The 15595-nt window shown below is 37.4% G+C and overlaps 1 protein-coding gene across 3 annotated transcripts in view; it reads right to left on the reverse strand.

Annotated features, from left to right (window-relative positions):
- The window catches only part of cobll1b (cordon-bleu WH2 repeat protein-like 1b), a 161903-nt gene that overhangs the window by 142809 nt on the left and 3499 nt on the right, over positions 1–15595 (reverse strand). Inside the window, exon 1 of one of the 3 annotated variants that reach the window (XM_087989101.1) lies at positions 2220–2295. The exons of the other annotated variants lie outside the window; for them this stretch is intronic. The gene's annotated coding sequence lies outside the window, so the exon portion shown is untranslated. Of the gene's footprint in view, positions 1–2219; positions 2296–15595 lie in introns of those variants that run through there. 3 annotated transcript variants of the gene reach the window in all.

Consider the following 15595-nt stretch of genomic DNA (forward strand, 5'->3'; position numbering starts at 1 on the left):
AATACCTTGGAATATCAAAATCTCTAAACAAGTGAATGCAAATTAATTAATTGGAATTTGTCAAAATTAACTTCTTGAATGAGAGTTATTAAGTTAAAACACCATATACATATGTATGATCTAAAACGTAACTTTTAATTTTTAAAATCTAAACATTTACCTTCGTTTTCTTGGGTCATAAACCAAGTTAAGAAGCCTAAGTTTTCTTTTAAAGAAAAAAATTGATAAAAATGTTGAAAACAAAGCTTAAGTCACCATAATTTAAAAAAACAGAATCTTACTATCATTCATGTTTTTATATAGATTGGTAACGTTTCGTTTGCTATGTTTACTTGATAATTAAAGACAACTACTCGTTAATTCCAATGGTCATTCCTCACATAAAGATGAGAAAAATATAATTTTCTATTTAACTCTCCAATGGTAAACTAAATAAAAATATACACACTTTATTGACTTAGGCACACCTTAGCGCCAGACATTAAAGACAACTTTCAAAATACTGACAATAAAAGTCAATAAATTAACACAAGTATTTTCTGATAATACGATCAAGCTTGCTTTGGTTTTACTTGGATACCAGCTCAAAACTGAACTTTTACACAATGTAAACCATAGGTTACTACTTTGGATTCTTGCATTTCCTAGGAATTTTAGACTTCAGTCTTGACAGCACAAAACACTTATGATTAAGTTAACGTTATCAGTGCTATAATTTTATCAATGTGCTTTAATTTTATCAGGATGCAGTATTCCCAATGAATTCAGGTTATGACAATCAATATTTAATGATATAATTATTCAATGTTCAGTGGCATCTATCAACAAAATACACTGCAGAAATTTACCAAACATCCTCAGCAGCACCTTCAAACCCACAACCACTTCAATCTAGATGGACAAGGGCAACAGATACATGGGAACCCCACTACTTTCAAGTTCCCCTGAAAGCCACTCACCATACGGACGTGGAAATATATCACCATTCCTTCACCGACGCTGGGTTAAAATCCTGGAATTCCCTCCCTAATGGCATTGTAGGTCAACTCACCACAGTGGACTACAGCGGTTCAAGAAGGCATCTCACCACCACCTTCTCAATGGTAATAAATGCTGGCCAGCCAGCAAACCACACGTGTATCAAAAAGTGAATCTATTATATTTTGATTTTTAAAAAATTATGTACACTAAGTCTTTTGGTGTAAAAGCTCAGAACCCTCCTAAATTCATTATTTTAATATTTGTTCCAGCAAATAAGCAGTGAGAATATCATGCAATTAATGTTAAATCACATCCCAAATGCTTTTTCCAGTCTGTTTTATACATTTCATGTTAAATCCAAGGATATGAAGGGAGGGTGAAATTTGTCAAGGCATCAGCAATTGTTTTTCAATCTTTCCTGGATTCTTGGATAGTGCCAGAGGATTAGAGAAGTGCAAACATCAGGCTCTTGTTGAAAAAAACATTGTAAAGTTCAGATGAGCAATTTCAGACCAGTTGGTTTAACTTTGCTGGTAGGGAAACAGCTCAAAAAGATTATTTGGAAAATGAACAATCACATTCAGAAGAGTCACTGTGGGAATTTATTCAGGACATTATCTTGATCAGCTTTGTTATGGCTTCAATAAAACTAATCCAGAAGCTTGAGTTGAGCCTGTTGGTATGTTTAATTGAGGCATTCAAGAGGCCATTGGATGATTGCTTAAACCGAAATAATGTGCAGAGTTACAGGTAAGAGTTGGCACTAAGTTAAAATACACAGAGAGCCTGTACCAGTGGGCTAAATAGCCTCCTTCTGCACTGTAACCATTCTGGGAAATCAGCTTTAACACCTTCAACAACTGAAAAACATTGTTCAGGAAACAGTATTGTAAAGCTAATGTATAGCCATACACAGTTTTAAAGTGACTGAATGTAAATAAAAAACAATGACAATAGTCCACACACCTGAACTGTTCTGGAACATGATGCTTACCTATGTAGGTTTCACACTGATCACATAAAGAAAATAAAAACTCAAAAAACATTGTTGAAGTAATAGAACTAAAGAAATATCAATCCTAAATGTCACTTAACACACACCAAACCTTCTGCAAAAATCTTATCACACTTGGATCATGAATTATATCATTCACAATCTATTCTAAATTGAAGTTCAAGATTCTCTAACACACACATATCAAAAATTCCTTCTTTCACTATTAATTCTGTGGTCCTACCCCTTGACTTCAACAGTTCACATCACCACTTTCTTCAACAGCTCATTCTTTCCAGCCTGGAATTTCCAAGTATACTGACAGAACTATGAAATAAGCACAAGAGTGCGTTGGTGTCATTTTTATAAAAGATAATGCATTACCATTAAAGGCTAAATGTTATGTGTGGGATGTAAACATGGACTATACTTATGCAAAATCTGAAGGAAAAGAATAAGTAACACACACGCACGCACACACAAAATGTTAGCTCTGTACAGCTCACGGCCATTCTGCTCTCTGAACTGCTGCCCTTCTCCTCCTTTAGCAGCACTTGACACCGTTTCCTTTCAGGTCTGATATTCTCATATTTAATAAATTCCTGAACGGACAGATTCTGCCAGATTGATATTTTCATATACAGTGAACATTCCAATATTAGAGTGGAACAAAACCATCGAGCAGGAACTGGGTCAAGGACCAGGAATAAGTGAAGAAAAGTAGCTCCCTTTAATCTAGGAGGAGGATTTTGTGTACGTTGTGGAAAAGTTTGGGATGAAGAAGATGGCTGTCCATGGGATTCTAGTTAGATGAGAGTACCTCGGTGATCATGCGGCAAGAATATTCTGTGAAACTTGAAAGAATCTCTCACTGAAATACGAGGCACACTGTGAAGAGTTGGAGGATATTTGCAAGAAGAGGAGAAAATAATTTGATTGAAGTTGTTAGTCATTTTACTGATGTTCAGGAAATTAAAATGCTCATAGGTGTTCCTTTAACTAAGTAAAAGTCTATTAATTATAAAAGTTGCCAAATAAATAAGAGTGCACACATACCTAAATGACAACTTAGACTTGTATAGCATCTGTAAAATTCCAAGACACTTCACAACACTTTTATAAAGCATACTTTGACACCAAACCTTTTAAGGAGATGTTAGAATAGGTGGCCAACTGTCTGGTCAAAGAAGAAGAGTGTTCTAAAGAATGGCCATATTTTAATTAAAACCTTATCTATTTCTCCATCATAAATGATATTAGGCTTTTTTAAACCCCCTTTTCTAATTTCAAATGTCTATTTTGCTTTTATTTTAGTTTGGTAACTTGTAAGATGTATTTTTTTAAGAAGCAGCTTAGAAGAACCAAGGGAAGCAGAAAGTGAATTCCAAAGCTGAAGCCAATGTCAGCTGAAGAGACTATCACTAATTGAGAACAACTGAACTCAGGCCAGAATGGCATGCGTGTGAATATCTCATAGGGGCGAGGCCATAGAGAGTTCCAAAAACATAGATGGGGAAATTTTAAAATCAAGGCACTGCTTGGCCAGAAACCATGTCGGCCAACAAGTATAAAGATGATTGTTACAAGGGACTTGGCGGTCGCTACAGGAATCCACAACACTTTGGATGGCCTCAAGTTTACAGGGGGGAGAATATTGGAGATGAACAAAGGGTGTGTTGAATTAACCTAGAGGTAACTCAAGAAATAAAGAGGATTTTAGCAGCAGTTGAAAAAAAAATCAACTGCTATCACTGGAGTCCACCTTGAGTGCACGCTGGAAACAGAAGTACTGGGTGCAGCATTTGAAAGGAGCACATGTAGCTTTATATATAGTGTGTATGTATTTGTTTTGTGTTTGTTTTGTGTTTGTTTCAAACATCATGAAATTTCATTACACACTTTTTTCTTTTGTGCTATATGGAATACCGTGTGAGATTACACAAGATTGAGTGGGAGAATTTACAGCACATGAAACTAATGCTTCTAACTTGAGGACATCTGCAAAATATCAACAAGAAACTATTTAAATTTCTAAATGTCCTTTCATTTAGATTTGCTGCTCTCAAACTTCTGTGCTAAGAACTACATGTTGGTTTTGATGCATATTATTGTCAAAGGGAGAATTAGTCTGCGATAGCAACTTCTACACAAACGATTGCAAACTGCATTGCAGAGTCAAGATGATAAAAATCACATGGGCTTAAGTATTACTTTAGTAGAAAAGCCTGTGCCAACTGATGTAAGAAAGCTATTTTTAAAAAAAATTGGTAGGTTTAGTCACAAGTTGGAAATAAATATGAGCAATACGAAGTAGGAAGATTTAAAATTACCAATAAACTAAATCTGACAAACTGAATTAAATAATTGTCCTGCTATATGTTTGCCTACATTGAGAGTGTGTTGCTGGAAAAGCAGAGCAGGTCAGGCAACATCCGAGGAGCAGGAAAATCGATGTTTCAGGCCTGAGCTCTTCATCAGTTTCCTGAAACTTCATGATCCCAAACTTCTCCACAGCATACACAAAATATTTCAGAATATCACACTCCCTCCCAGATTTAAGGGAGCCACTTTTCTTCTTTTATTCCTAATTCTTGACCCAGTTCCTGCTCAATGGTCTTGTTCCACTCTAATATTAGAATGTTCACTGTATATGAAAATATCAAGCTGGCAAAAGCTGTCTGTTCAGGAATTCACACACTCAACTCTGATCTCCAGCCTCTGCAGACCTCACTGTCTCCTATATGTTTGCCTGCAGCCATCATGTATTCTTAGAGCTAAATTTCACTACATAAATATTTTAAGTTCTGTACAGAAATTCAGTTCTTTTTTAAAATGAATTGAGCTTGTTAGATTTCTCTCACTTTCAGAGTTCTGCTAATTTTTTATTGAACACTTATGAAAAAGGACTGAAAGCATTCTTGACTGATCCCAAACTTAAAGAATCTGAATCACTTCCTCAACTACTCGTTTCCCAAATTAATTTCCCTACTCAACCCCTCCACAAAAGGTGTGCACCTTGCTGCAGTTTCCAGACCAATGCTAATCAGTTCACAGACCTAATCCTCTTCATAATAACATCATGCCACTTGTATGGAAGTATCATACCAGCAACAAGACAAGCTTACTCATAAGGAGGAAGATTTCACTGCACTGTGAAGACGGATGGAATGCAAATCTATTATTAAAACTGAAGCTTTGTTTCTTATACAAAAGGTGTATTGTAATTTTGGTGGCCAAGTTAAATTGAAGGACTCTCGGTATGAATTTTAAGCAGAGATGAATACACTTGCATTTTCGAAGTAATGGATCTTTAGAAAAGCTGTGATCCATTGGCTCTTGGCCCTTTAATTTGATGCCGATCCTTTCAATCTTGCAACTACATCTGATCATCTTCTACAGTTCTTTGCAATGCTTCTATTATTTAATGAGAGTCATTAAATTGTAACTGCAGTCAAGGCACAAACTATCACAAAAGTGAAATAGTGTCCGTTGAGACAAGTGTTGTCAGAGAACGATAACGGTAAAAGTCGACTTTTTAAATTTGAATTATTATCAAAATACCTCACTCAAAACTGTAACATGCAATTTTCAGACCATCAGCATTTCATCTAAAGCTTAAACTTAAAGCATGTAGAAAACTTCAACAAAAACAGAAATTGCTAGATAAACTCAGTCTGGCAACTCTGGGGACAGAAAACTGATGAAATGTTTTGAGTCCAGTGAACCTTCTTCAAAACTAGTAGTTGCAAGAAAAAGGTGGGGTACATGGGAAGATGGGGGAGGGGGGAGGTTTGAAGGAATAGGCAATAGATGGAGACAGCACCCGGGCAGAAAGAGACACAAAGGGATAGCTAATAGTGAGCAAGGGAGAAAGAAAAGCATTAAATGGAAACCATAAGTAGGTGAAAATGGATTGGCCAGCAGCCCTCACCATGCCAGGGACTAGGAGGTGGGGATGGGAAGAGGGAATGGAAGGGGGTATTCAGGTTCTAAAATTATTGAACTCTATATTGAGCCCTTACAATTGCAGTGTCCCCAAGCAAAAAGTGAGACCCTGCTCTTCCAGTTTGGGCTAAGCTTCCCTGGAGCACTATAGCAAATCCAAGACAGAAATGTTGGCCAAGGAATGCAGCAGTGTGTTGAAATGGCAGGCAACTGGAAGCTCAAGGTCAGGTTTATGGACATAACGTAGATGTTCCATATTGCAGTCGCCCAGACTGCATTTTGTTACCCCAATATAAAGCACACAGCAGCAAGTACAGTAGACTAGGGTTAAGTGAAGGGCAGGTAAATTGCTGATTCACCTGGAAGGTTTGTCTGGAGCTTTGGATGGAGAAAGAAAGGAGGTAAATGGGCAAATGTTACAACCTCTGCAATTTCAGAGGAAATTACCATGGGGTTGTGGGAGAGATGTTGAATATGGAAGAGTATATCAGAATGTTCAACAGAGAAAGGCCCTGCAGAATGCTGACATGGAAGGGGAGGGGAATGCATGTTTGGTGAAAATGATGGCTTATGATCCTTTAGATACAGATGCTGTTTGGGTAGAAAGTGAGGATCAGGGAATCCTATCTGTGTTGGGGGAGGGAAGAGAGGGGTGAGAGCCAACATGCGGTAACTGGGTCAGACCCAGCTGAAGGTCCTGATAACCACGATGCTTTTGAGTTAAGAAAAAAAATAGAGAGGCTCCCCTCTGCAGAAGCTGGCATCATCAGAACAGATACAATGGAGATGAAGGAACTCGGAGAATGGAATGGAGTCTTTATAGGAAACGGGGTGTGAGGATATATAGTCCAGGTAACTGTGGGAGTCAGTGTGTTTGTAGTGGATATCAGTTGTCAGCCTATCCCCAGAAATAGAAACAGAGATATCAAGGAATAGGAGAGATGGTTGGAGATGGACCAGGTGAAGTTGACAACAGGGCGGAAATTGGAAGCAAAATTGATATTTATTTCCAGTTGCGGTCAAAAGCAGAAACCAGCACCGATGGAATTGCTATGCAGTCTGTTCTGATACAACACGATAGTTCCGTTCCCATGTGATCCTGCACTATAAGAAAATTGTGTAAGAGCAGCACCACTTAAACCAATGGGACTGGAATCATGTTACAGACAATACAGCAAAGAAAAGTTCACGTTCCACAAATAATGGTCTAAATTATCCAATTGCATTATAGCAAATTTGCATTGAAGATGCGCGCATTATAGCAGAACTGACTGTACTGGTGAAAGAGCTGTAGGGAGGGGCACATTCCACATTCATTACAAAGAACCAGGCATAACTGGGGCCCATCCACATAACCATGGCCATACATTTGATCTGTAAAAAGCAAGCAGTGTTTTTGTTTCACGTTTCCAGCATCCACAATTCATTTTCATGTGGAAAGCTGCACACATTTGAATAATCTAAATTCAGATAATTTCATTTTGTAGATTCTCTATTTATAGCTATCTTACAAAAAAATTAGGATTTACGTTAACTTCCTCTGGTTATTTGTATTTTATATGCTAATTTTATTGCTTCAGTAAAATTGTTGTAATATTCAATTAGTAAATATCTTTATCAGACAACTAACTCAGAAGCAACAGTGCTCAAAAGGACTCTCCTTCTCAAACTCTCCACTTGCCTGAAGAATGCTGACTCTCAGGTTAAACTCACCACCTTTTCTCTCTCTCTCTCACACAAATGAGAGCAGACTGTAGGGTCTGCTAAGACTGTAGGGACTTTACCTTTACTCAATGCTGTAAAGAACATAAATATCAGCATATAATGCCAAACAGTACGCTGTCATCAAAATATTCTTTGGACATCTCAACATGAATATAAAATATTTTTCTTCAGTTTTTTCTTCCAAGTGTTGTGAAACAGATGGCATTTTATGTGAATATGTCTATGACATCAGTGTTCTTGAAGGATTCAAAATTATTGGCATCAATTATTCACCTTATTTAAAGACTAGTTGTTTGTCACTTTTATGCATAAAACTCTGCAAATGAAAACCATCAGTTCACAAGCCATAATTATAATTTGCATTGTCTCATTAAATTCATTTGGTCTGTGTGAGATTCCACAATTCACTATCAGAGTGAGCGTGAAGAAAAATATGAACATTTTTCAGTCAACAGCTGACAAGAGGTCAACTCATTCCATTAGTGAGATACTGAAATGACGTAGCACACAGCCTCTATATTCAGCAGAATTTGTGACTAATTATCTGACATTTAGAACCTACATGGCCATGGATCAGAAAGAATTTTCACTTCCGTATTCCAGAGCTCTTATGGAAATCTGCTGTTTCCCCAAAGAGGGTCGGGAGTTCAAATCCTAGTGCTGGCAAAGAGATCAACTACTAAGGCCTATTCAGGCAAATACCAGCAACTGAGTTACTGAATGGAGCAATGCAAAGTTTCACTACTCAGAGAGAAAACATTGTCATGGAAAGCAAACACTGGGTGGCTTCTTACTATAAAGTTACACTAAACACAATCGTTGAATGATTTATGATTCAATTTTAGGAGCTTGAAAGGGAGAGAGAAATATGTATTTTAAAAAGCTTTTTCCATGTGATATCAATGCCAATTTTGTTGCAACATGTAACTTAAGTATATCAGCAACATTTTTGCATTCAATATTTCATGTGTATATGCCATTTACCCCAGACCAGGGTCTAGACCTTGTCTGTGTGCTGTCTTAGAAAGCATCACTCCACATATTTACATGGAATATAATTTAGGTGTGAAACTCTGAAACATCTCCAGACTAAAGTACAACATAATTCCCTCCTGAAAAGTGTTTCACCCACTTCATTTGGATGTTAGATTGTAACCAGGCTCCATACTTTTATCATAGCTACAGTCTCAGTGAAAAATAATAGTTTGTAATCCATGCTACAGCTGTCATGCACATGTACCATCATTGGCTAAGAGAGAGAGAAACTAAAATTCATGTGCTTTCCTCATACCAAGTACACATATGAAATGCTGGAGGTGAGCAGGTCCTCAACATACCAACTTACATGCAGGGGTATAGGTTAGGCCATGCCTACTGCAGGAAGTCCCCTGTGGGTCACTAAATTCTGACCAGCAGAGGTCAGCAGCACTGGAGGATGTTGGCCAGGAGAAAACAGAATTGGTTAGTCCTGTGGGCCCCCAACCCAACTTTGTCATGAAACAAAGGTCTCAGCAGCCTGTGAATTGTGTGCCAGAGTGCAGGACCGATGGGCAGAACCTGAAACCTAGGACACAGGTTGGAGAACAGACAAAGCCAGAAACCACAAGGAAGGGGAGAAAAGCAGCAGCAAGGAGGGAATCACAAGTAGAGAATTTGTGTCTCAGAGCATGGAGATACAAACGACATGAATAGGACCACCCAAAGCCTCTCATGGTGGCTACGGAACAGTAAAATGGAAGTGAAGGCTGAATTCCAAGGTAAATCACCTGGCCAACATCTGAATCCAAGAGAGTTTGTAGGAGAAGGAAGATTCACTTTGCTTTGAGGAGAAAAAGTAATCTGGTTCCCTTGGTCACAAGCAGCTAGCAATAGAAGCTTCACCAACTCAACTCTGCAACCTGGCTGATTAAAAATAAGAGGTTAATCTCTTAATAGTATCTTGGTGGATCTGGAGTGTTGGCTGCGAACGTCTGCCATAAATAGTTTTGTTCCCAGAGTTAATCTTTTTGACTAACGTTCAGAAAGATTGGCGCCAGTGGAATAAAGGATCCTTGTTTTTTAACCTTCGTGCAGTCGCATAACTCGCTTTCTTGGTGTAGGTCATACCTCCATTGCTTTGACATTTAACACTTGATCGAGCTACAAAACTCATTTTGATTTCTTTCAAATGAATATGCAAACACTGTTCTAATTAATGTTCAGATTTTTCAATTTTGAACAAAGATAAAAGATAACTGAGATAAAGTCAAAAGCTTACTCAAGGACTAGTAAGCCACATTTTTATTTTTACTTTTATTTTTAAATATCCATTGTAAAGCTGGAGATACAATTCTACTTCACAATGAGTTAATTTGTGATTCTGGCTTTTGCTAGCTTCCTGTTGCTTTGTGTTTCATTAACCTCCAACTTGTTCTGTTTGGAGCCCTTGTTCATTGAAACATAATTTTGATTTTTTTCTGCACATTTATTTATCCAGGTCTGACTCATTATTAATATGAACTGGAGGTCGCCTTTCTGGTTCTACTCGTTTAAATTTAACTTACCACTCTTTCTGAACTGCCAACAATATCATTTCTTCAAGTCACCACTAATTGTTACAGATTATTAACAGATCCAGCAGCAATTCCCATAAGTCATGCCTCTAACAACATGAAGTGGGTTTTTTTGTAAAATACATCCCCTCGCAAATTTTCAAGTGGCCAAATAAATTTGCAGTATCCTGAATACTGCATTTTCTGCACTTTGGTATTATAATACCTATTTTCTGTTTTGGCAAAATAACGAACTAAAAATATTTAGAAGCCACAGGCACCTGCTTTTCCATTCAGTTAAAAGCAAAATACTACAGATGCTAGAAATCTAAAACTTTTCTCCAATATAGTTCTGAAGTCATAAGAGACTTAACATGTTATAACACTGTTTTTTTTCTCTCTCTCTCTCTCTCTGCAGATATTCCCTCACCTGCTGAGTTTGTCCAGAATTCTCTGTGTTCATTTCTACTTAGTTTGTTGATAAACAGTACGAAGACAAACCAAGAACCAAATATAATGAAATGAAAGCAAAGCAAACATCATCAAAGCAAAGTTTATAAAATTTCTGCTTACTTTGGAAAAAATTTGTTTTTGACTACCAAGATAAATATAGTGGCTCTGTTTTCTTTTCTGAATTACTGTCAGTGCAGTCTCAGTATTTTCACCTCCACAGGCAGGGACCTCAAAAGGAGTTTCAGTTTGTTTTTGTGCGAGGAACCAAAAGTAGCTTCAAGATTCCAGTTATTAAATTCTTATGTCACTACACTTTCTGAGGTCAATTTTTCCATGTAAGAATGAAAATAGTTTACAAACAAGAAGCCAGTCTCAACAGTGCTGCTTGCATTGAGTCCAGTAATAGTGCATATTATATGTTGTGACAAAGCCCTAATAGCAGCCTTTCATCCACTGTGTTCCCAGCACAGCAAGAATGGATATGAGCACTATTAGTGAAAATTATTGAGGTCCAAAAACCTGCCAGCTGAAACAGTTAATGTATCAACTGAGAATGAAACTAAAGATCTGTCAGTGGAAGTGCTTGATCTGTCGTGTGTTTTGATTTCATGAGATTGGGACTGAGATTCAAGCTGTCATAGAGTTGTAACAGAAGCAGTATTTCAGATTTCCTTTTTGATGACTGATTTGGATTGGACATGCAGCAACCAAATTCGCAAGAAGAAAATACCACGAACAATAATTGAGCAATATGTCAAAAGTGGTAAAACATTTAATTTAGAACATTAAATAAACCAACAGATAAGAAAAATTTAAAATGTTTTGTTTACAAGCTGGAGACACACATTATACTATGGAAAACATCTTTCCATCTGTACTGCTTTACAAACTATATCGACACTTCTTTGTGAGCCTATTCATTTGTAAAAATAATCTCATCTGAGATTAAATTATTTAAAACTACATAAAAATATCAATTATCAGTGCATGAACTAAATGCAAAAACTGATCAGGTTTAACAATTCTGCCACCCATATGTCATTCATTTACAGAGCTGAATAAGCCAGTCTTTGGCTTAGTGACAACATTTCAATCTAAAACAGAGTGGGAGGCTTCAACTCTGCTCAAGATAGTCTAAACAAGTCACAGATCTGAATTCAAAGTTGACATCCTGCAGATAGTCAGGTTAGGTGACTATGAGTGCAGAATCTTATCCCACACTATATGGACTGCAGGGATCCAGAACACCCTCCTAACATGTAACACTTACAATCCTATTAGGTGGTATGAAAATTTATAAGAGTCACAGAAGGAATATTCCCTTCTGATCCATCAAACTATCAGTCTCTAAATCATATGCAACTTCACAATAATCTCCCAGGGAGGTTTGAAAATACAAAAAACAAACAAAAATATGCTTTATGAAAACAATGTAGTTCTACTTTTGTTTTTATTTTGCATTCTTCCCCCATAGATGCAATGAAAGCAATTTATTTTTCCATTTAAATTTTTGAGTACTCTACCACTTCCTGTTAAATTTAAGTACGCCAATAAGTATTAAATTAAAAGCTGATTATAAAAATATTCATGATCTTTGTAAAGAATCAGATGACAACTATGCATTTTATAGTGTCTTTAACATAATGAAATGCCTCGAATCTCTTCACAGGAGCATGATAGAGCATAACTCGACTGAGGCCACAGAAAGAGATTTTAAGCAGATTAGAAAAAAGCTTAGTGGAAGTCCTATGTTTTAAGGAACACCTTAAAAGGGAGAAAGAGAGATAGACAGGTTTACAAAGGAAATTCCACAGCTTGGGGTCTTGACAGCTGAAGGTACAGCCACCAGTTAAAATTAGGGACAATGAAAAGGTCAAATGAGAGAAGTACAGTTATCTTTGGAGATGTGTGGGTGTGGAAATGAAAGGAAGTTATAGCTAGTGTGAAGTGAGGCAATGAAGGCGATTTGAAAGAGAGAGAACTTTAACATCAAAGCATCAGTCAATCCTGGGCCAATGCAAATCAGTGAGCATGGGTGATGGATGAATAGGAGAATGTGAGGACTGCAGATGCTGGAGATCAGAGCTGAAAATGTGTTGCTGGAAAAGCGCAGCAGGTCAGGCAGCATTCAAGGAGCAGGAGAATCGACGTTTCGGGCATGAGCCCTTCTTCAGGAATGAGGAAAGTGTGCCAAGCAGGCTAAGATAAAAGGTAGGGAGGAGGGACTTAGGGGAGGGGCATTGGAAATGCGATAGGTGGAAGGAGATTAAGGTGAGGGTGATAGGCCGGAGTGGGGGTGAGGGTGGAGATGTCAGGAAGAAGATTGCAAGTTAGGAAGGTGGTGCTGAGTTCGAGGGTTGGGACTGAGACAAGGTGGGGGGAGGGGAAATGAGGAAATTGGAGAAATCTGAGTTCATCCCTTGTGGTTGGAGGGTTCCTAGGACTTGGTGCAAGTTAGAACATCAGTGTCACAAAGATTAACAGAGGATAGAACTTGGAAGGATAGCAGCGTATATTGGTATAGTCAAGTATGCAAGATCCAAGCCATGAATGAGGGTTTCAACAGCAGCTGGGCTGAGGGTGGTGCAAAGACGGTCTGCATTACCGAAGTACAAATAGATAATGTTAGTGATGGTACAGACATGTCAACAAGAAATAAATAATCTATTTTAATCATATTCAGCTTGCAAAGTTTTAAATAAGGTGTGTTGTCTTACCAGTTATGACTTGTCATTGCTGAAATTCTGACAAGGAAGCTTGCCTAACTAATTAGTTCACATTATTTAACCATTTTATATATCTTCTATTTTGAAAACTTGCAATTCCTTTTCATGATACATCTGTTCACTGGATGGCAAACATAGTTCCTAACAGTTCTTATGCATTTGGCATAGGCTGGGTTTTGAGAAATGCTTTTAGTAAGAACATACATTTACAAATATAAATATATTTTTACAACCTCTTATACGATAGTGCTAAGTTTCAAAACAAGAAACGATCTAGCCCACTACATCTGCGTGAGTACTTTTTTCCACACAGGCCTCCTGCTCATTCTGGTTTGTGACGCAATATTCTAAATTCTAAATTCCCCATGTAAAGTATGCTTTCTGTCCCTTGAAACTCATTTCATCATCATGTCAAATTTGTAGCATTATCATTGGAAAACAGAAACAAATGTTCTATTAACTTATTTTATCAGATTGACCTGAAATTTATGTAATGGAGTCACTGAAAGTGTATACATTAATGCAACTCTTGTACCAAGTTCAACAGTACAATCCAGGTCATACATCCTATAGTTCCAATACAAATTTAAAATCATTACTGCATTCCACATGCCTTTTTGCTTTAAATAAGGTAACTATTTCTGTGGAAACTTTTCACAGATCTGCAGACCATCACTCTATTCCATTTGGCATTTAATTCAAAGATATTTTTCCTCTGTGTTTTATTTCCAGAAAGTAACACTTCACATTTCTTCACGCAGTACTTAACTCTATTTTCCACCTAACTAGCAATATCCTCCTACAAGCTTTTTGTCATCCTTCCAATTTATTATAAGTAAAATATTTCAAATTTGTTGCAATTAAATACAGATCAGTAACATATTTAGTTTGCCAAAGTGGGTTCAGAATGAATCTCTGTAAACACAACTCTACAACATACATTTATATGGCATTTTAAATAAGTTTAGAGAAACAGAGTTTCCAGAGATGCCACGGGGCATAGACTCTCTGGGATTTAAGTACGAGAATGGGAATTTTAAAACGGAGGTAATAGGGATCAAAAACCAATGCTTGTCAGCAAAGACAGGAGTGATAACTAAGCAAAGCCTGGAATGAGCAGCTGAGCTTCATATAAACTGAAATTAACAAAGTGAAGAGAATGGGAACGGGTCAAATCAGCATTGAAGTGGCCTGCATGTGACACGGACAAAGGCAAGAGTTTCATGACCAAATGAGTTCAGAAACAAGTCAAGCAGGGGCACAATGTTTGAGAGTTGTAAGTTGACAGTATTCAAGGATAGAGAAAGTAAGTATTTGGAATCTCAGTTTTGGATCTCATTGAATGTATATTGTTGGTTCTGCCTGAGAGTGTGGTTTGGATTGGAGCTGAATCTGTTGCAAGGCCAAACACACTGGTTTTGTCATCCTACTGTTTAATCAGAGGATGCTGTCATTCATCAAACTAGCAGACCCACTATCAAGAACTCATGAAGACAGCAGAATAGGTTTTTCCTAAAAGATGGATAATATTCATTTTTATCAGTGCACATGTGAAAATGTCTTTGAATGATGTATCAAATGTAAGGAAGAAAAAGGCCAATAATTTATCCTTGTGAGAGCTCATATCCACCAATGAAAGTGCGAGAAGAGAATCCATTACTGGAGATGCCATGGCTATGAGTGATAGGTAGTAGGAAATCAAGCAAAGACAGACCCAATGATCGAGACAACAAAGAAAGCTATTGGAGGAGGGTAGTGCGATCTACTATTTCAAAGGCTACAAAGGGTAAATAAAACAAAGAAGGGGGGGGTGGGGGGGAAGAAACTACCATAGCCGGCACTTTTGATGTTGATTAAGGTCATTGAAGTACTAGGACAGAGATTAGAAAGAAGCATCCTGGCGTTGCAAGAAACTTGGGTATTAATTTGACAGGTAAAACACATTTTAGGACTCTGGTGAGCATCGTTTTCAAAGACTGAGTTGTTTGTTAAAAGAATCCTGACAGAAAACAACTGAATAGTACATGATGTAAGGACCAAAGTTGAGTTTCAGTAGTTTAGTGGAAAGAGGATCAAAGGAAGCAGGAGGTAAATCTAGTGTTCAAAAAGGGCATGAAAGGAGATGGGAAACGAATTATAGTGGAGGGATGAAAGATAGGTCAAAAGAAGGTTGGCAAATTGATTTGGTAGCATCTGGAGAATGGGAAAAGCAGAGGTAACTAAAAGAATAGTTTCAGTCA

Source organism: Chiloscyllium plagiosum, unplaced genomic scaffold (assembly GCF_037043375.1).
Source record: "Chiloscyllium plagiosum isolate Xiang-an unplaced genomic scaffold, Cpla_swu_hap1 HiC_scaffold_7, whole genome shotgun sequence".
In the NCBI taxonomy this organism is placed as follows: domain Eukaryota; kingdom Metazoa; phylum Chordata; class Chondrichthyes; order Orectolobiformes; family Hemiscylliidae; genus Chiloscyllium; species Chiloscyllium plagiosum.